The 21924-nt window shown below is 34.1% G+C and overlaps 1 protein-coding gene across 4 annotated transcripts in view; it reads left to right on the forward strand.

The window, feature by feature from the left end:
- The first annotated feature begins 8939 nt into the window (after positions 1–8939).
- The window catches only part of LOC126969930 (KH domain-containing, RNA-binding, signal transduction-associated protein 2-like), a 212448-nt gene continuing 199463 nt past the window's right edge, over positions 8940–21924 (forward strand). For all 4 annotated transcript variants that reach the window (XM_050815566.1, XM_050815568.1, XM_050815567.1 and 1 more), the window contains exon 1: positions 8940–9069. The gene's annotated coding sequence lies outside the window, so the exon portion shown is untranslated. The remainder of the gene's footprint in view (positions 9070–21924) is intronic.

Genomic DNA, 21924 nt, shown 5'->3' on the forward strand with positions numbered 1-21924 from the left:
ATAGAATCATCTCATACATGGTTATCAGATCCTGACCCATTTCCGTGGTCACCTAGAGGGCACAGCCAAATCGGCTTCAAAGAAGTTGGGCGTCATAAATAGAGTACGGCAATGCTTCAAGCCAGCCCACATTCTAGCGCTGTTCAAAGCACAGGTCCGGCCACATATGGAGTATTGCTGTCATCTCTGGTCTGGTACAACCCAGTATCAGCTCGATCCATTTGACCGCGTGCATCGCAGAGCAGCTCGAATTGTCTGAGACCCAGTGCTCTGTGCACAGCTGGATCACTTGGCGTTGCGTAAATGCATTTCACTGTGTGTTTTCTACCGCATTTATCACGGGACTGTTATTAAGAGCTGTTTCACCTGATTCGTACCACCGATTCCGATTCGATTCCACCTTCGCACGGCACGTCACAAATTAGGATATCATTCCCACCATCTGGATGTGTGGCGGTCCACCACAATGCGGTTTTCAAGAAGCTTTCTTCCACGTACTACAAAGTTGTGAAATGAGCTTCCTTGTGCGGTGTTTCCGGGACGAAACGACATGGGTTCCTTCAAAAAAAGCGCGTACATCTTCTTTAGAGGCCGGCTACGCTCCTGTGATTCCTCTGGTGTTGCAAGAGAATATGGACGGCAGTGATCACTTAACATCAGGTGAACCGTACCCTCGTTTGTCCTCCTTTTTCCATAAAAAATAAATCCTGGCAAAACTCTTCAGCTTTATAACAATAGCACAGATTCTAAAAGTACTCAAAGTCAGACTTATTTTAACTCTGACACACTTCTTTCTTCTATAAATATTTTCTCGGCGAACTTGTCGATCAGTGACTGACATTTTCTTGACCTTTCGAAACTTCAATTTAAAGCAAATGCCACAGTATTTCACAATAAATAATTGATGATTCGCTAAACAACTTGATACGAGTTTCATAAAATATTGGTTCAGAATTTTTGTATTTACAAAAACTTACTGCAATTGCAATGCGCGTAAAATTGGGATTTTGGTTTTTCTTATACCAAAAATGTAAATCGTCTACAATTAATTATTTGAAGAAAACAAATACTTGACGCTGCTCCGCGGTAGCACTCATATGCTTTCAATAACTTGTCACTGTTACAATTTAAGTGAAGATATCGCATTCAAATTCAAATATTTTTATTCAAACTAGGATGTAATATCACTTATTATTCGTTGGTATATCGCATAGTAAGAACGGTTCTAAAAAATCAGTGGGAGGCTCCCTGGCACAGGATGCCAGCTAGATTATGGGTGTGGTACCCATCGCCTATTTCTGCCGTGAAGCAGCAATGTGTAAGCATTATTGTGTTTCGGTCTGAAGGGTGCCGGAGCTAGTGAAATTACTGGGCAAATGAGACAACATCTTTTGTCTCAAGGTGACGAGCACTATTGTATTGCCGCTCAGAATTTTTGGGTTTTTACCGCAAAAAATAAATGATACGTTATATTTCGACACTCAAGGGATAAAAGATTGATAGGGTATTTTCCGTTTATCTAGAACTATGAAATTTGGTAAGTCTGAAAGCTAGACAAGACAGTAAGTGATGAGATGAACGGGACTTTCAGCTGATGGTAATTGATATGCTCTGCCCTTTACAACGCAGTGCCGCAGGAACATAGTAATGTTTACACATTATTGCTTCACGGCAGAAATAGGCGCCGTTGTGGTACCCATATTCTAGCCGGCATCCAGTGCAAAGGAACCTCCCACTATTGAATTGGGATAAGTAATGGGATACATATTACAAAAATATTAAATACCTAACTTACCTTTATAAGAAACAGTCCGTAGTAATTGTTGTGGTCAGCGGAGTTTTACAAATAATAGGTACTTAATTAGCGTTCCCGTTGATAGCACTGCGGACAAAAACGGCTCATTAAAAGCTGAGTAAGATTGAGTATTGAGTATATATACACAAGAATAAAAAGTTTAATAAGAGATTATATTGTATATATCAATAAACATACTAATCAAATAAAACTGAAAACAAAATTTTATGAACGATGCGTGATTCGAACCCGCGACCTCTCGCGTTCCGTGCGAGCGCTCTTTCCAACTGAGCCAAACGTTCGAGTGACGTATCGTTGTTAAAATCGTGTATACTTTGTTCAACTCACAGGTTTTGGTTTCATCTACAGGATCTACTTTACAGTTGATTTCAAATTCAAATTCAAATAGTTTTATTCAAAATAGGATTTATAATCACTTATTGAACGTCAAAATCTACCACCCATTCAAAAGAGACTGCCTCAGACCTGAGAAGAATGGGCGCAAGAAACTCAGCGGGCTTTTTTTTTATATAAAATATGGATTACAATGTAATATCGTAGAATCCCTGTCCGTGGTGTCATTAAGAAAATCGTTTATGCTATAATAACCTTTCCCACACAAACGTTTTTTAACAATTCTTTTAAATTTCGTAACACATTTGTTTTGTACATTTTCTGGGATCATATTGTAGAAGCATATACATCGCCCAACAAAAGGCTTACTAACTCGACCCAACCGAGTAGTAGGCATTACAAGTTTATGTTTGTTCCTCGTGTTAACATTATGAATGTCACAGTTTCTAGAAAATTCCTCAATGTGCTTATGAATATACAGAACATTATCAAAAATGTATTGAGAAGCAACAGTCAAAATGTTTATTTCTTTAAATTTTTCTCTTAATGTTTCTTTAGGACCTAGGTTATAAATCGCGCGAATAACCCTCTTCTGCAGCACAAAAATAGTATTAATATCGGCCGCACTGCCCCATAACAATATACCATAGGACATAATACTATGAAAATAACTAAAGTATACTAATCTCGCCGTATCTATGTCAGCTACTTTTACCTGCTCAACCCCAATATTTGCATGTTAGGAAATTGACTTGCGATATCGCTCTTGCAAATCTAAACAATTTGTAATTTTTTTTAAAATGATAACCCTCACTTATGTTTTTTTTGTGTTATTTTACAGTTTCAGTTTTATTTGTGTAACTATCCCAGAAGTGAGGGTTATCCCTTTAAAAACATAACAAAATGGAATACTAATCAAGTAAAGTTGTATTCGATAAAAGCTAAAGGCTTTATAAAAATAGGTTGCAGTAAAACCAAAGCCGCAATGAACTTGTACAAAGCAAAAGTAAGTTTGAACATGAAAATTTGTTATAAAAACCAGCCAGTTTAGTAGTAATTATGACCTATGTTATTAAGTGGGGAATAACATGGCCTCTAGAGAATACACTTTACTTGAGCAAAACTTAGTTACTTGGTCAGTAATTTGTATGCAAACGTAGCTTTAGGTTTGCGGGGCTTCGCCTTTCGTTGTACTGCATTTTATTGTCGATCGTAAAATGTGTGTATTGCATAAATAATATGTAGTAAAAAACTAAGTTTAGACTACCACTAGAAAGGAAATTTTTAATCGTAGATTAAGTATTATAACATATGGAAATGCTAAAGTAGAGGAATGAATATAAACTTTCACAATTTACGTTCTTTTTCATTTGTTCCACTTCAAGAAATGTTTCGTAAAAACATTTTTAAGTTATTGCATAGCTTCTATCACGGGCCTTGAGCGTGGAGACCGAATCCAGAAATTCCGTAACGAAAATAACCTAACACCTACTTACTATATCTATATAGATATTTCTATGTCTTTTTGTGCAGAAGGTCTCAGGTTCGAGCCTGGGGTACGTCTTGATTTTTTCTAATTTCTTTATTTTTTTTTAACAAATATTTTAATTTTTATTATTATGACAAACTTTTTTTTTAATTTCACCTGTCCCGTTGTCTGTCTGTAATCAAATCTTGCAAGTTAAATTTTACTTACTTCCCGTTTGCATTATTTTAAATTAATTTTATCAAAAAAAAATACTGCATAAAAAAATTGCGATGCAATAGCTTTACCGCGGCAGTCTCCGAGTGCCACACGTCTTTTTTTTGTTTATTTAACCCGATGTTTGTTTTTTTGAAACGTTGCCTTTGAAATGATTCCAGAGAGACTTTTTTTTATCAAATATGTTATTACACACGTTTGCAGCTTAATCCTATAAAAAGTATTATATAATATATATATGTTCATAGGCACCTTAACTAATTTGCTAGGAACTGTGATCATCATAATAATACCACTACGAACAAACATAAGCTTGTTATGCCTACAACTCGGTTAAGTCGAATGGGGGGGGGGTATATACTTGGACAACAAAGTCCCAGAAAATGTAGAACAGGTATTAACAACATAAATTACTTTCTCAATGATACCATAGATTGAGGATGGAGTGACCGCCTTCAGACTATTTAATAAAAAAATTGTTTTACGGTATTATATTGTGATAAAATTTTACAAAAAATCAGCCTAGTGCGAGTCGGACATGTGCACGATGGGTTCAAATCAAATCAAAATATTTTATTGCATGTCACATTTTACAATAGGGTGGTACATTGAATGGGTAGACAATATGTGACGCCGTGTACAGCAATGTTTTATATAAAATAAATAAGTCTTATACATTTTATACATAAGAAGACAGATATTAAAAATACAGACAATACCACTTTTATTATTAGTATAACTATTTATTTCTATATTATAACTAATTCTCACACTTAGTGTAATTAAAGCATTCGGGTAAATCGTAGAAGCATTTTGAAACTAAGAAATTTTTAAGATCTCTTTTAAATAGAGAAGGCTTCTCTTTATTTTTAATTTCGTTTAGGATGTGATTATAAATTTTTATTGCCAATTTTTATACATAAAACCGGCAAAAAATCGTGTCTATTAGATGGTAGCACCATTTAAATATTTATTTTATTATGTATTAGTATTTGTTGTTAAAGCGTTAACAGAAATACATCACCTATGAAAATTTCAACTGTATTTCTACCACGGTTCAGGAGATATAGCATGGTGACAGACGGACGGACAGTGTACCCCGCTGCTTTCTTACGCCCGTTCTTCTCGGGTCTGGGGCATACTTTTTCGAATGGATAGTAGTTTTTGACGTTCAATAATTAATGATTTTACATCCTATTTTGAATAAAAATATTTGAACTTGAACTTAAAACTAACAACAAAAAAAAACAAGTGACTAACTTGCATGAGAGCATAATAATTTATAAATAATAGCTGCAGAATCTATACATACTTTAAAAAGTTTATATTTTTATTTTTTTAGTGTCAGTTAATAATAATTATAAATAATTAACCTGAATCAAAACTCCTAAAAAAATCGTACACAAGAAACAAATACTCATCCACGTAAACAAGAATTTTCAAAAAAAAAGTTCATAAAAAAGCTACTGGGCCAATCTATGTTAAACTTTAATGGAATCAAATGTCATCTATTCCGCATCGAATTAAAGAAGAATTAAGTAAACCGGAACATTATTCTCAGCGTGATCGGTGTATATACAAAAAACCTCCTTCTTTTTGAAGTCGGTTAATAATATTCTTCACAAGTGGTCACTGGCGTTTTCCAAAAAATATTCCACAATATAAAAACCTTTTTTTTATTTGAATGCATTAACACTGATTAGTTTCAAATAAAATTTTTAAGTACCTTGAAACAATGTGATCGGATAACTTTGATTTTATTTAAATAAAATAGTTAAAGTACTTATATTGAATAATTATCTTTATTGACCAAACAAGTTTAAAAACATCCTAAATCTAAATTTATTTTATCATTTAAATTGATCTCATAGTGGTACAGCTGTATAATATCTTTATTTTGTTCCATAGAAATAAAGTAAAATTTATTTTAAAATCTATTTGATAATTCCAATTCTATGCTCAAATATTAATTTTCAAATTCACTCCGTACACATTAACATAATATTGAGTTATTTTCCTTCTGGGACAGATTATAAAACATCCCACACCAAAACGGGGAACAATATTATTTCAATTTCGTAACAGATTTTAAAGTGTATTTATTCTAATTGATTCTTCGAGATTCATGATAAAATTAATATATTTTAATTTTATATTTTAATTATTATATTTTAATATTGAGAGTAACCAGAAAATACTGACGAAATTGTGTTTCTTAAGAGAACCTGTAATCTCTCTGCTCTTTATTACATCCTTATGTTTAAGGCTTTCAAACTCATAATCAGGAATTCGTAATCAAAGCAATATCTATATAATACAAAAACTTGACAAATTATAATAAACTAAAACCTTCCTCAAGAACAAAACTATCCATTGGCGAAAATAGCATGAAAATCGGTGCAGTAGTTTTATACTTATGAGTTTGTTGCGAACAGACAGACAGACGCGGCAGAGGACTTTGTTTTATAATATGTAGGTAATATGTGATATCTTATACAGGTTGTTATAAAACTACCTGTTAAGCCGAAAAAAAAGATATTATTTTCACTAAAGTGCAAACCCTATTTCAGTAAATTTAGAAATAGAAACACGTTATTAGCAATAAAAACACTCACACAAAAACACAACAATTTACAACATTAATTAAAATCTTAAAATACCAAATTAAAGAGTAAACTACACAGAATGTACCTACATTTCTACCTAATTCGCGGAACGACAAAATTTTTAAAAGACCTAACCTGATGAAACAACCTAAACGAACACTTACTTTTTCATAATAAACGTCAAATTTACAGAAAGGGCTCAAAGTATGCTCCGCCTTGCTCAATACACAACCTCGCCTGTCGGGATCGTTGGTGTTATTGATGCGAAATCCTATTCAACACGCTGTTCCATCTCGGCAACCGTTGGACAATCGGAGAAATACATTCTGTCCTTCACATAAGCCAGTACCTGAGTATAATGATATCCTTGTATTGAGGTAGCAAACATTTATGAATTAAAAATAGAAAAACTATTACAGTAGACAATTATGAGGTGAAATAGGTATGTAGGCCTTTCTGTTTAACAATCTCGTTCCCTGATATGACAGCTTACTAGGTGCTTCGGCCGTTTCGTTTTACTTTCACAATCATAGAAGTATTCCCTTAGCCTTAGTGGAGGCCTACGGCCGACGTTGAAAGGAACGTAGATTTGACGTTGGCGCGCTCGCGTACGACTCGCACTTAACAATGATGTTTATGGCCAAGTATGTGCTTCCATTCTTCTTTGGTGAAGGGTTGATTTCAGGGTTGTGTTGGGATTAACGTAACGGCCAATACTCGATTAGGACGCAACTCGTAATTGTGTAAAATACGGACTTCCTCAACTCGCGATACCCGCCCGATTAAGAGAGAATTTATCTCGAGCTCAAAATGCCCACCATATGTGGCGCGTACACTAGGGTTGACAAAATTTTTGGCTTTGATAATTAAGTAAATTGTTTTTCGGAGTATTTTGTAACACGTTTTTTGTGTTAAAGTATCTTAAAGAAATTTAAAACCCTTCCCCACTCCGCCGCCTTGACAGTCTTGTTATCCATTTCACAGCCAACAATTGATATTCAATAAAAGCGTCACCTCGTGAAAACGTTTCAATATACGTATTCATTTCATCTCGTGACTCTGAATAATATGTAAATCCTTTTCTTTGGATTTAGAGATCAAATAGTTATTTTTATATTATGTTATTTTTTTTATTTTTCTAAAGAATTTTGCAGGTAAGTTATTGGATGTGATTTTATTAAATGTCAAAATCAGCCACCCATTCGTAAATATATCTCAATCAGTCTCATTTTAACCGACTCCCATGGTGTAGTATCGTTTAATGGACGATGCGGGTTTCAAACCCGCGTCTCTCGTGTTACGTCCCAGCGCTCGACCAACTTTGCCAACCATCCGCATGACGCATTATCCGTAAATCTTGATTTATTTAACTCTAGGATCGTGGCCTCTACAGGATCATCGTTATAGTTACTTTACTTTATCCCAGAAGTAAGAGATATCAATTATAAATAACAAACTGTTTTTATAATGCTATAGTAACCTTTAGCACATCTATCACATCACATCTATATATATAAAATACAAGAAACAGACCAATCAGAGATAGCCTCATAACTAACGACCAGTAAAATTGTCAAAATTTCATTGCCCTACAATATCATATCAATATAAATTGGAAGAAATGAAGTCGATTGACAATCTAAAAAAATTTAATAACAAAAATTTTTGAGGTATAAAAAATAGATGCAACCGATTCTCAGACGTACCAAATATATCGTACTACAATTATTGTATTCGATTGCTACCTTGCAACCCTATAGCGGTTTTGTGAATGGAACAGAATAATGTAAAAATAGCGATACAAAAATAGTAGAACTATTTTCGATTCGATTTATCGATCGTAGAAGGACGTCATAATAAAATAAAAACAAAAAAGTTTGTTCAATAATTAAAAAGAAATGTTAAGGGTGAACAACCCTTATGCTTTCACATCACGGCTTAATGGCAGAAATAGGCGCCGTTGTGGTATCCATAATCTAGCCGGCATCCTGTGCAAAGGAGTCTCCTTCTGGTATACCACCTCCCACTTAACATCATTCACACGTTCCGCTATCAATTTTTTTCATAGAATCACGAGTCTAACTCAATTATTTGTTCGCGTTATACGTATCAACAAGAACAGGCCGTTGATTTAATATGCCGAAACAATATTTAACATCATTCGCCGAATTAAGTAACTTAGGGTCCAATAACTTTTCCTTTTTACGATTAATTAAATAATAAAAGCCAAAGTCACTCAATTTTCTCTTTGCGCCCATAAATAGCTCATCAAAATAGCCATAAATTATTCGCACGTAAGTTTGGATTTGTCGAAACGTAGGACTAACATTTTGGCGCTTACAAGATCACAATTTTAACATGCATCATGCAATGATAATTCATAACCATGTGTTTATAAGGCTTAAATTGGCTTGGTTATGTTCGCACATACGCTATTTTGGTTTGAAATACAGCAGGTTTTCCATCATTTTCTCTGAAGCTTCAGTTATCGCGCATCTCTACGTCGGGGCAGACGAGAGCTTTCAGCGAAAGCTCTCATATATTTCGTGGTAATTGAACGTAAAAACTTGTGATATAAAAGTGATTTATGGATTCTTATTTTACGTGAATCAGTAAGTAAAATAGTGTTTTGCTTATTATAATTAGATTTATAGTCAAAATGATAATAAGTTTCTAAACTACCAAATTATTAAATTTGTGTCTTCTAAAATATAATATTCATATTATATGAAATTAACATACAAATCGTATTCCTGCTTTTCACCAATTTTTTAAAATATCTAACAATTTCAGAATAATATATATATATATATAATACTATAATTAATTATAATATATAATATATTATATACTATAATTAATTATATAATATTAATATTAAATATATAATAATATAATTAATTATATTATATACTATAATTAATTATAATATATTATATATATATATATATATATATATATACGACAAAACTGTAACAGGTCATATCTGTACCATGAAAAATTGTTACGGCGGGTCTTTATTAAAGATAGTAGCGATCTTCTTCGTCCAGGGAGGCTCCTTTGCACAGGATGCCGGCTATTTCTGCCGTGAAGCAGAAATGTGTAATGTGTATCATTGTTTTGTCTCGGTCTGAAGGGAGCCGTAGATAGTGAAATTACAAATTTAACTTAACATAATATTATGTTATATATTGGCAGAAAAAATGTTGGAAGGCCAAAAAGTCGTTGGGCGGACATATCGAGCGAGGTTCAGTGCCGTGGTCACTTGGAAGAGAAGGCCAAACTGGTCTCTAAAAAGCATGGTGTGCTCAATATGGCGAGACAGTACTTCACTATAAGCCACCGCCTGCAACTATATAAGGCGCAAATTCGGTCTCACATGGAGTACTGTTCTCACCTCTGGGCGGGAGCTCCCTAGAACCAGCTTCTTCCATTTGACCACATACAACGAAGAGTGGCTCAAATCATCGACGATCAAGTCATCTCCAATCGGCTTGATTCTTTCGCATTGCGTAGAGATGTGGGTTCTCTCTACATCTTCTACAGCATTTATCACTGGGAGTGCTCAGAGGAGCTGTTTGGGTTGATTCTAGCGGCCGAATTCTACCACCGGACATCACGTTGACGTCTGGCATTCAACCGCGCGTTATGCAAGAAAGTTCTTGCCTCACACACCCACTTTGTGAAGTCAATTTCCTACTGCGGTTTTCCCGAACCGATAAAAATTAAGGACCTTCATGAAAAGCCACCTTAAAGCCACCTTAAAGGCCGGCAACTCATCTCTGACATCTGACACCTGTTGTTGCGAAATGTCTCACCTCTCCCCATCCCGTGAGACACTTGCCCGTTTACCTCCTCTTATATTAAAAAAATTGCTAGAAAGAACTGGATTATTTACGACAGAAACAGAGAGCTATTGAAAAATATAATGAAGACGTACACCTATAAAGGGGGCCATATCAGAGCTAGATATACAAATAATAAAGGTTAACCAAACTAAACAAGATCTTAAGATAAACACTAATTTACTAACTCAAAACTTTGTTAAAAGAGATATGATATATATATATATTAATGCGTTTCCGTTTCGCGCGTCACATCCAATTATAATTAGTTCGCAATATGTAACAAAAATAGCTGCAAACACAAAAAGATATATATTCTTTTTTTCTAAATTACAGCTTCGGGGCCGAGTCGCTACTTAAATCATAAAAAGGAATTTTCGTACGCCTAATTAACCCTTATGATGTCCATAGAATTTATGAGGGTGCATTTTAATTAATTTATGACTAAATACAGGCATTAAAGAATATAAATTATCTTTACAAATCCCTTTTAACGGTCAGTTTTTGTTGCCAGTAAAAATATAAGGTAACTTGTAATAAAATACCCTCAGAGTGGCAATGATGAACTGATTACATGATAAGGTGTGGTTGTGATAAGTTTTTTTTTATGACAGTAAGGGACGAGACGAGCAGGTCGTTCAGCTGATGGTAATAGATACACCCTGCCCATTACAATGCAGTGCTGCTCAGAAAAATTGAAAAACTAAAAATTCTGAGCGTCACTACAATTGCGCTCGTCACCTTGAGACATAAGATGTTAAGTCTCATTTGCCCAGTAATTTCACTAGCTACGGCGCCCTTCAGACCGACACACAGTAATGCTTACACATAACTGCTTCACGGCAGAAATAAGCGCCGTTGTGGTACCCATAATCTAGACGGCATCCTGTGCAAAAGAGCCTCCCACTGGTATATATTCCAGTATTCATATATCAAGCGAAAGAAGGAATGAAAAGCGAAAGTTTTAGCTTTGTGCTTGTGGTTGTGGGTTTGTAATTAAAAAATATTCAAGGTCGAGGCACTTCGCCCACTTTACATTAATATCGGGCTCTCTTGAGAACTCACACAAATTTCTGGATCAAATTTACCTATATCTATTCCTGTATCCCTGACAACGTGTGAGAATTTCATAATGACCCATAGAGCAGTTAAGCTTGTTGCCTCATTAGTCCAGTCATTATAGCAAGTTCACCTCGGAATTAGAGATACCCAGCTGTAAGTCTGTAAATACTTGTATATTGACAACCTAAAAATTGTCTCAAAGCCTACATATGGTAGGGTGTACGCAACTATCAAATTTCAAGGTAAAAGTTCACAAAAATCGGTTTTTTGCGCTTTTTTTGGAAATATCTCATTTCCTATGGGTTTTTTGCTATTTGTATTTAATATCAATACTGTAGATTACCAAATACTCTACAAATTTTGTTTAATTTTTTTTTATGGAATAGGAGGACAAACGAGCGTACGGGTCACCTGGTGTTAAGTGATCACCGCCGCCAACATTCTCTTGCAACACCAGAGGAATCACAAGAGCGTTGCCGGCCTTTGAGGAAGGTGTACGCGCTTTTTTTGAAGGTAACCATGTCGTAACGTCCCATGTTTTATACGGTGAACCGTTTTCGTGATAGAGGGCGGAGAGCGCGCGGTCACAGCATCACTTCAGGTCAACCGGTGCCTCCTGTCGAAAACGCGCCATATATAGTTGATTTACTATCGATAAGAGAATAAGAATCTCGTATACCGAGATTCTTACCTAATTTAAGCTTAATTGACTGAACTACATATGGAGGGCAACGCTCTAGTGATTCCTCTGGTGTTACAAGAGATTATGTACAAATTATAACAAAGGCAATGGGATGTTCGCAAGCAAAAGTTAACGGGAAAAGGCTGTGGGGGCTTCAGTCTTTAACGGCTGCCGACGTGATAGTGAAGTGCGCAGAATTATTGTATTTTTTTTGTTGAAACTTTGGCATTCTCCACAAAATTATCAGCTTCAGCATCTTGATGTCTCTTTTTGTCCCTTACAATGCGGTTTTTAAAGAACTTTCTATCACCATGACCTAATTTATGGAATAGGCTTCTTTGCGCAGTTCTTCCAGGACAATATAACATGGGAGCATAATAAATACGCGTAAACTTTATTCAGAAAAAGAAAAATTACAAAAAGTTTAGCAATAGCACTAGATCAACATGTATCGCGGGCTTCCTAAACTTGATTAACGAACACGATTGCACCGTTTAACGATTGGCAACGCTTCTAAGATTCCTCTGGTGTTGCAAGAGAGTGTCAGCGGCGGTGATCACTTGACAATAGGTGTCCTACGCTCGCTTGTGCTCCTCTTCCATAGCAAAAAAAATACAAAACATAATTTTTTTCTTTGTTTCCATGTTAAGTGGCAGCTCAGTCCCATCTAAAACGCACAAAAAAGGTCTGCGTACCCACAGACGTTTTCACATCAATAAATTTTAGATTTTTTTACTAGTTTACTTTTTGACGCAGCTAAATTGTGCATGAAATACTTAAAATACTACACTTTTTACATTGTAAGCGACTAATCTATTTTGGCTTGAAGTTTATTCACGAAGAATTTGATTATATCACCAGGAATAATTGTATTATATTTTACTAAATCAGTTTGATGACGACAGTGAAATATGCACAAAGCTAATTACCGCTTTGAATAAATCGTTCAAGTATTTTATTTTTAAACCAGCTTCAAAATTAATTATTGGGATTAACTTATTACCTTTGCCATCAGTAATAAATTAATGATTGCTTAATACTAAGCTAAATAATTTGAATATTTTAGTAAGCAAATATTACCTACCTCTCCAAAGGTACACATTAAAATCATCAACCATCTGTTATTATTATAAGTTTTATAAATCTCCGATGTTAAAACATACGATTCATTGACCATTTCGTTTCTCTAAGGCAATGTCGCCGTTGAAATGTATAAAAGTTTGATATTTCTTTGACTGTGCCAAGTAATGTACTTTCTATATATTTTTTACTTAAAACAAGAACTTTCAAATGAATGATGAATTGTATTGATATAACAATCTCGTATCCCCCCAATTTGGATGCACGCAATGCAATCGAAAATCAGTCTCAAAGATAAGCGTGCCCAATTTGCATGTTACTGAAGTACGTGTCTTAGAAAATCGACAGAAGTTACTTAAGTTCCGTGTCTGTGTCTAACTTACGCTGTAAGTTAGCGAGAAGCAATTCAATGGCCACTTTATTTTTATGTGACCAGATGCTACGCTGGCAAGGAAGCAAAATGGTCGCTTTCGAATTCATTTATCGCTGCAATTTGTATGCAGATAGCGTATGTACAAAATCAATGTGTTTTCTTATACGAAAAATTTTTCTACCGAGCTATAAGAGCCCATCTCGGGCCAATCCATTTCATCTGCTGATATATGAGTGCTAATAAAATCAACTCAACCCGTTTACATAATACTGCACCCGTTGCTAAAGTCCCAACTCAAGATGGTACTATGTTTGATGTTTCGAAGTGGAAGGCTAAGTAAAACAAATAATATGCAAACATTTTTATGTTTCGGCATAAACGGCGCCGTAGCTAGTAATATTACTGGAAAAATGAGACTGAAACAGTGGGAGGCTCCTTTGCATAGGATGCCGGCTAGGTTATGGGTACCACAACGGCGCTTTTTTCTGCTGTGAAGCAGTAATGTGCAAGCATTATTGTGTTTCGGTCCGAAGGGCGCCATAGCTAGTGAAATTACTGGGCAAATGAGACTTCTAGACTACACATCTTATGTCTCAAGGTGATGATCGCAATTATAGGAGTGCCACACCAATGATAATTGATATGCCCTACCCATTACAATGCAGTGCCACACAGAATTCTTGAATAACCCAAAAATTCTGAGCGGCAATACAACAGCGTTCGTCACCTTGAGACATAATACACAGATCGAAGCACAGTAATGTTTACAGATTACTACTTCACGGCAGAAATTGGCACCGTCCGCGTCGTGGAACCCATAGATAAGCCGGCATCCTGTGCTAAGGAGCCTCCCACAGAAGTGGTCCCCATCCCCCCCCCCCCCATCTTGTAATTCTATAGTGACAAAGGTAGGATAAAGACAAAATGTTTTTAACTTGGAATAACTTTAGTTCGCGTTTATCTATAGCACAGCAAGAGTTTATTTTTTATCACTTGTTATGAAATATTTGACATTTACAACTCATTTAACTTTGAATTACTTTATTATCTATTGCAAAGGCACAGCTTTTTCAAAATACTCACTGATTCCAGTGGTCGTTGAGTTTCTTATACTATGTTCTTCTCACGAGCTCTATTTTTCCGAGCATATGGTAGATTCAGTAGTTTCAATTAAATATTGTCGATTCAAAAGCGCTTAGCTTAAACTTATTTGAAAAAAGTTTATGTTACTTTGACTTGATCACGAATGGGTACCAGTCTGGTACCCATTAGATGCCAAAAGAAGAAGAGGTAGACCTGGTTCTAGATGGAGAGACCTTCGAGTAAATTTCGAAGGAGTGTTGTGGTCCCGCACATCAAACAATAAGGACGAATAAAAGAAGAAGGGGCAAGCCTAGCTGTGGGATGATATATAAAATATCGTATTTTAATTCTGATTCCAATTAGTAATAGTTTTAATATTGTAACAGGCTTTTATAAATAAATAATAAACGAATAATTAAAAATAAGAAACGTTTAATTCTCGACAAAAATTACAATAAAGTACTAAAACTAATTATTATTTACCCTAAATAAGAAACTACGACATTTTGGGGGTTCTAAAAGTGTTACTCTGTATAGTGCTGTTTATTTGTGGCCATATTCCTCTTGGTATTTTATGTACGATACATTAAATCTAGTAAAATGTATTTGATCGAATCACATAAGAATCTTTAGAAGGTTGGCGTTAGAAATGAGCTGGATCTACAAACATCATTATCGTGGATGTCAAAAGAGGGGAACCATTGGAGTGGCGAGGCTCCCTCTTTCACTGAGGCGGTCACTCAACTCAAGTGCTTGTTCTACTTTTATAATGCCTCTTTTATGTTACAATTTCGCGAGCTTCAAATATGTATAATGATGAATTCTAATATCTAGCTACAACTTCTTTTGTTTGATGTTTTTATTTCTATAAAATTTACATTGAATACGTAGGTTAAGGACCTCGTTAAGGCGTGGACTGACTAGGATTGTAAACGCTACAACCAACCCTACAATATTTGTGTTGATCATGTGGCTAAGCTACAAATGGGCATTTATTTTACTGGTTTTCATTTGTTTATTCAAAACAAACATATTAGATTGAATAATTGTTCGGTTTAAATTTTAGAAAAAAACTAATTCTATTAAATTCTTTAAAAAAAGAATGTTGTTATCGCTGAAAATTCAAAGATTTTTAACTCCAAAGTTTATTTTTGGGGAGCAACTTCCAAATTTTTTATTGGATATTTCAAATTATATATAAATATTCTTTTCGGTTCAAGTTTTTCTTTAAGTCCTTCTTTTTGTACTGTGTTTTTTTCGTCGGAATATTTACATTGTGTCATCTTGTTATCGATTCTCTGAGAAACCAGATTTTGTGGATATTGACTTATGACCGCGCCGAGAGGGGAGAAGTTATTAGTCTAGTTTCCTTATTGGTATCAGCCAAATACATTTCATACCAAGTATCAGTAAGCATTTAAACGACATTGTCTCCATAAGAACATGTACCAAAGTTAACCATGTCGTCAGATTGTTATTTTTTTTTGTCTCATTTATACTTTCACCATTTTGTATCTAATTTTAATAAACGGTTAAATAAATAAGTAAAAAAGATATAAAATCCACTGTTTACTATCTGGAAAGTTAGTTAATGAGAAAAAGTAGCAAGAAACTTAAGTAAGTAACTTTGTTTAAGTGCAGTATAATTTCAGCTGTCACATTACTGTAAAAACGAAATCAAAGATAATGCTAAGCGTACACTCAGGTAAGTTTTACGTAAGTAAAGTCTGAGCAAAGTCTAAATACGCTCTATAGATCTCAGCCTGAATGAGTTTAAATTGAAGTTTCTTGCCACTACTCATTTTTCACTATCACTATCATCAGTTTCTGTTCTAAATGTACCAATTCGTATTGCTTAAATTATATTGGTACTCGGCAAATATCACGACTAAGTAAATATATTATATGGGTATAGAATAATAAATTACTTAATAAAATTCCTTGAATTGAATTAATGTACTGGGATAGACTCCAGTAGTCCATAGACCACCAATATTTTTTCATGATAATAAGGGACGAGACGAGTAGGACGATTAGCTGATAGTAGTTAATATGCCCTGCACATTACATTGCAGTGCCGCTTAGGTTCATGAAAAACCTAAAAATTCTGAGCGGTACTACAATTGTGCTCGTCTCCTTGAGACATAAGATGTTAACTCTTATATGCCTAGTAATTTCACTAGTTACCGCGCTCTTCAGACCGAACCGACACAGGAATGCACACACTTTACTGCTTCATGACAGAAATAGGCACCGTTGTGGTACTCATAAATTAGCCGGCATACTGTGCAAAGTAGCCTCCCCTTGTATACAGACTGGTAGACATCTGTAGACAGACTGGTAAAATAGGCTCTTTATATGACACGGAACCCTAAAAACTATCATGATTCTTTCTCTGATTAATAAGAATGACGTAAAGCTTTTCTTTATTAACATTTAATATAACCGACAAAAGCGCAAACATTTTTCCGACAATAGAAAGGTATCAAATATCTATTCATACACGGAACTCTGTACAATTAAAGCGTTCAATAGAGGGTGGGGAAACGAGTCCAAACTATTCGGTAATTGGTTGACGATGACGCGAGTATTTTCGGAATACCCGCATATTATAATAGGCTTCTATTATTTTCTTTCATATAACGATTAAACTGTAAATATTTCAGTGCTATTTTTATCAAATTGGAGAAATATAAATTCCGGGTTATTTTAAGTTGCCCATACTCTTTTTATTTATATGTTTATAATCCAAGTCACAAGAGACAATAACTTCATTATTTTTAGTTTTTAATTTTGTTTAAGTATAACTCCTTACACAGATTGTGATTGTACAATAATGACTGTGTACAAATAAAGAAATTTTGATTTATTTACAATAAGGGATGAGAGGAGCAGGACGTTATCTGATGGAAATTTCTATATAATATATAATACAATGAAAATGGTCTTTGTTTGAGGCTCAATCACGCCTAAACCACTGATCGTATCGACATGAAACTACCAACATTAGATGCGAAATTTATCTATGTATATGACTACTTATTTTTTATTATTTTTGTAAAAAGAGGAAAAAAAAATTAGTTCCTTTTTAAATTCGCCCAGCGAAGCGGGCAGGAACGGCTAGTTATATTCCTATAATTACTCGTACATTTGGACATACATAATTGGTATTGTATACTTTTGTTATTTTTTATATGTTTAATTGTTATAACTATTGGTAGAGTACATTTTGTGCACCCGTAAGCACCAATAAGTACAATAAAGTTTCAGAGTTACCGTGCGCGTCATTGCCTCCGTATCACCCCGCGCCCTCCTTACAAGCGGAAATCCCTAGTGCGAGATGGTTACTGATGAAAGACGTCCAAATGGTCTGAAAGTTCTACCAACACTTATAATAGGTTTACAATTGGTACTTATACCAGTGGAAGGCTCCTCCGCACAGGAAGCTGGCTAGATTATGAGTACGACAACGGTGACTATTTCTGCTGTAATGTGTAAGCATTATTGTGTGTCGGTCTGAAGGGCGCCGCAAAATTACTGGGCAAATGAAACTTAACATCTTTTGTCTCCAGATGACGTGCGCAAATGTAGTGACCTGTGACGCTCAGAATTGTAGCAGGGCGTATCGCTTACCATCAGCTGAACGACTTTCTCTTCTGGGTCCAGTTTATAAGAAAACAAACATTCATATAAGGAAATTGTAAGAGAAATTACTTAAGTGTTGTGTATATTTTGTCACTCGAACACTAGTACGTAAAATTTACCTCACACCAAAAGTTCTCAGTGTACTTCTTTGGAGAAGTTTTCACTGCGAATATGTTTCTGTTAGAGAAGTATAGCTGTATGTTTATATATACTACGGTCTTCAGTCTTCACCCTTGACCAGTTTTTCATAAATTCTTTTTCATTAAATTGTCTACAATTCCTAAATTTAAATCAAATACAATTTTCTGATGTAGTTTACACAAACTTCAAGGTTTGCACCTATTCAATCTCCAATCGAATATCTACAATAACAGGAATACACCAAGAGTAATTAAGTCCAAGCATCCACGTTCCTAGGCGATACCATTCGGTAATCAATTGTCTCTGGGACAGAAGATAAATGGAGACAATTTTGTGCTGGAATACTAATTATTCCGTAATTGAAAACCAGTCGAATACCTGCAGTTTACTAATGAAAAAGCAAATGGAGATAAGGTTCCAGTCAAAGTAATAGTTTATATTATCGGTAGCAATATACGCTAATACCTACTAATACGAATATATGTTTGAATCCACTACAAACCACAGTTTATCAATAGAAATATTAAAACAGCTAACCAACTAACAGATAACTATATTTATTTATTTATTTATTCATTGCACCAACAAAGTATACACTAATTCATGCAATATATATATAGACTAAAATACAAGTTGAATGCTACCTCAATTATAGGCACAAATAGCATTATTATATGAAAAGAAAGTACATTAAAAAGTAAAAATTTCTATGTTTTAAAAATTTAATAACGATTATGTCATAAATTAAAAATAAAATCACAATTAAATTAAATTACAATACATAGTTAAATTATTAATTTTATAGTAATTTAGGGGTTTTTATACGTGTATGTACATGTCAGCCCCAGTATAATCTAAGTACATTAAAAAAACAAAATTCTTATATTAACAAACTAAAAAAAGTTAATAAAAGGAAAAGCAAGTTATATCTATAGTATTCAACAAATAAGACTTATGGATTCAAACAGGCTTATGGCATCCTTAGATGCAGGGCGGGCAAGTATATTTACAAACATGCCCGTATCAAATCTGTTCAAACCCATAAGTCCTACAATTTTGTCTCTACTAGACTGAAATCGGACACATTTCTTTAACAAGTGCTCAACATCCTCAATTGTTCCACATGAATAACATAGAGGTGACTCCGTAATTTTCATCAAAAATAATATAATAATAAAATGATTCTACAGTTATAACATATTAAAAGAAATACTTACAATAGAATAAATAAAATTAATATTATTACATTAATTACAGCAAATTGTAATTCAAATTGATACAACAAACAAAAACAAATAATAAAAAATAATTATTAAAAATTAAATAATTCTATTAAATTCATATTTTACATTAATTCAATTAACTACCTTCTAACTAAGATGCTTTTTTAGTGTCTCATCCGCCAATTTCTTAAATTGTGTTATAGAATTTGAGAAAATGTCTATCTCTAAGCTTTCCTTAGTTCTTTCCTTCTTGGTCGTATCCAACAGGGACTATGTTATGAACCGAATTATAACTTTTCATGCATCGGTATAGTGGAGCATTTTGAACCAAATTCGATTTAATTCCGTTAATATTGAAAGGAGGTTTCCTTAACCTTTGTACTTTCCTAGGAATATTAATATTTATTTTAGATAAGAGATCGGGCCTATCTATAATTCCATTAATAAGTTTGTACAGACACATTTATAGTATTACATGGGGCTTACTATAATTTACTTACTAAATAGTTACGGAAATTCCACGTCTTCGAAAATGAGCAAATACATGATAAAATTATAAGAAATATCTTATCTTAATATATATAAATTACATGACACGTTGTTTGTCCGCGATGGACTCCTAAACTAATGAACGGATTTTAATGGGGATTACTTCATCGAGTGCAGTTTAGTCCAATTTGAGAGATAGGATAGTTTTTATATCGATTTGGGACCCATAATTAATTTTTATTTCCGATATTTGTTTTGAATGGACAAATTTTCTATGAGAGATATATTGACAAACGGTTTGACAGTTCTGCTGCGAAACAATTTCACATACACACATAGAGCATTTTTTACGAAATAATTCTTGATTTTTTTAAATATTATTGGCAAATTCATATAAAATAGTATTTTTTTATTATCTACAGAACAACGTCTGTCGAGCCAGCTAGTATAATATATAAATTACGTGACACGTTGTTTGTCCGCGATGGACTCCTAAACAAATGTACGGATTTTAATGGGAATTACTTCATGGAGTGTAGTTTGGTCCAACTTGAGAGATAAAATACTTTTTATTACGATTTGCGACCCATAATTATTTTTATTTTCAAAATTTGTTTTGTATGGACATATTTTCAACGAAAGAATTTTGTGACGCACGATTTGACAGTTCCGCTGTGAAACAATTTCATTATAATAACAGGGCGCATTTTTTACGAAATAATTCTTGATGTTTTGAAATATTATTGGCGCATTCCTATAAACAGTATTTTTTTATTATCTACAGAACATCGTCTGTCGGGTCAGCTAGTAGGTAATATTATATTTTTATGCCTAACCTTTTACTTTGTACAACTTTGTAAAAATAATACTACAAGAAATACGAAAGACACTGGGATCACGTATAGTCAGTAAGTATTTTGTATTTTATCAATTTTAATGTAAAATAACAGAAAGCATATATAAGATACAAAACTTGAAAGATGCCATTGAGCGTCAAGATGCCACGCACACAAGCATCTTTACAAATATCCAATACACACTACAATATAAAGTTGGCGTAATAAATTAGCTATTGTTCTTAGGTTGTACGGTATCTAGTTGCAGCGCAGTGGAGACCAAAGGTGTCTAAGGAGTCTAAGGTTATATCACTACTACTTCAAAACACAAATGATATTTCCACAATTATTATTTTTTTAATGAAAATAAGTGACAAGACGAGCAGGACTTTCAGCTGATGGTAATTGATACGCCCTGCCCATTACAATGCAGTGCCGCTCAGGATTCTTAAAAAACCCCAAAAATTCTGAATGGCACTATAACTGCGCTCGTCACCCTGAGACATAAGATGTTAATGTCTCATTTGCCTAGTAATTTCACTAGCTACGGCGCCCTTCAGACCGAAACACAGTAATGCTTACACATTACTGCTTCACGGCAGAAAAAGGCGCCGTTGTGATACTCAGTGAGAAAACAATATTATGATAAACAAAGTTTATTATGCTTAATTAAACATGACTTAATACCGAAGCTTTGTACAAACAAATGGAAAATTCATGTAAATATTATTAATAAACTGAAAGTTGAGCGCTCAATTATGAATTATAAATATGTGTTCTGTGAGGGAAACTTCTCTATTTCATTAAATAATGATATTAGACACTTCTGTATCGCTCATTTTATTTCAACTTAACAAGCTTTTAACCGCCGATTTGCTCTCGCGTTAATGTATACATTAACCCCGTTATTCATAATGGTCCGCTAACTTTAAACAGCCGCTTAGGAGTGTTTTTTCTCATTCTGACTTAGGTCAATAGAAGAAGACAGAGTGAGAATTAGCAATGCTA

Source organism: Leptidea sinapis, chromosome 19, assembly GCF_905404315.1.
Source record: "Leptidea sinapis chromosome 19, ilLepSina1.1, whole genome shotgun sequence".
In the NCBI taxonomy this organism is placed as follows: Eukaryota; Metazoa; Arthropoda; class Insecta; order Lepidoptera; family Pieridae; genus Leptidea; species Leptidea sinapis.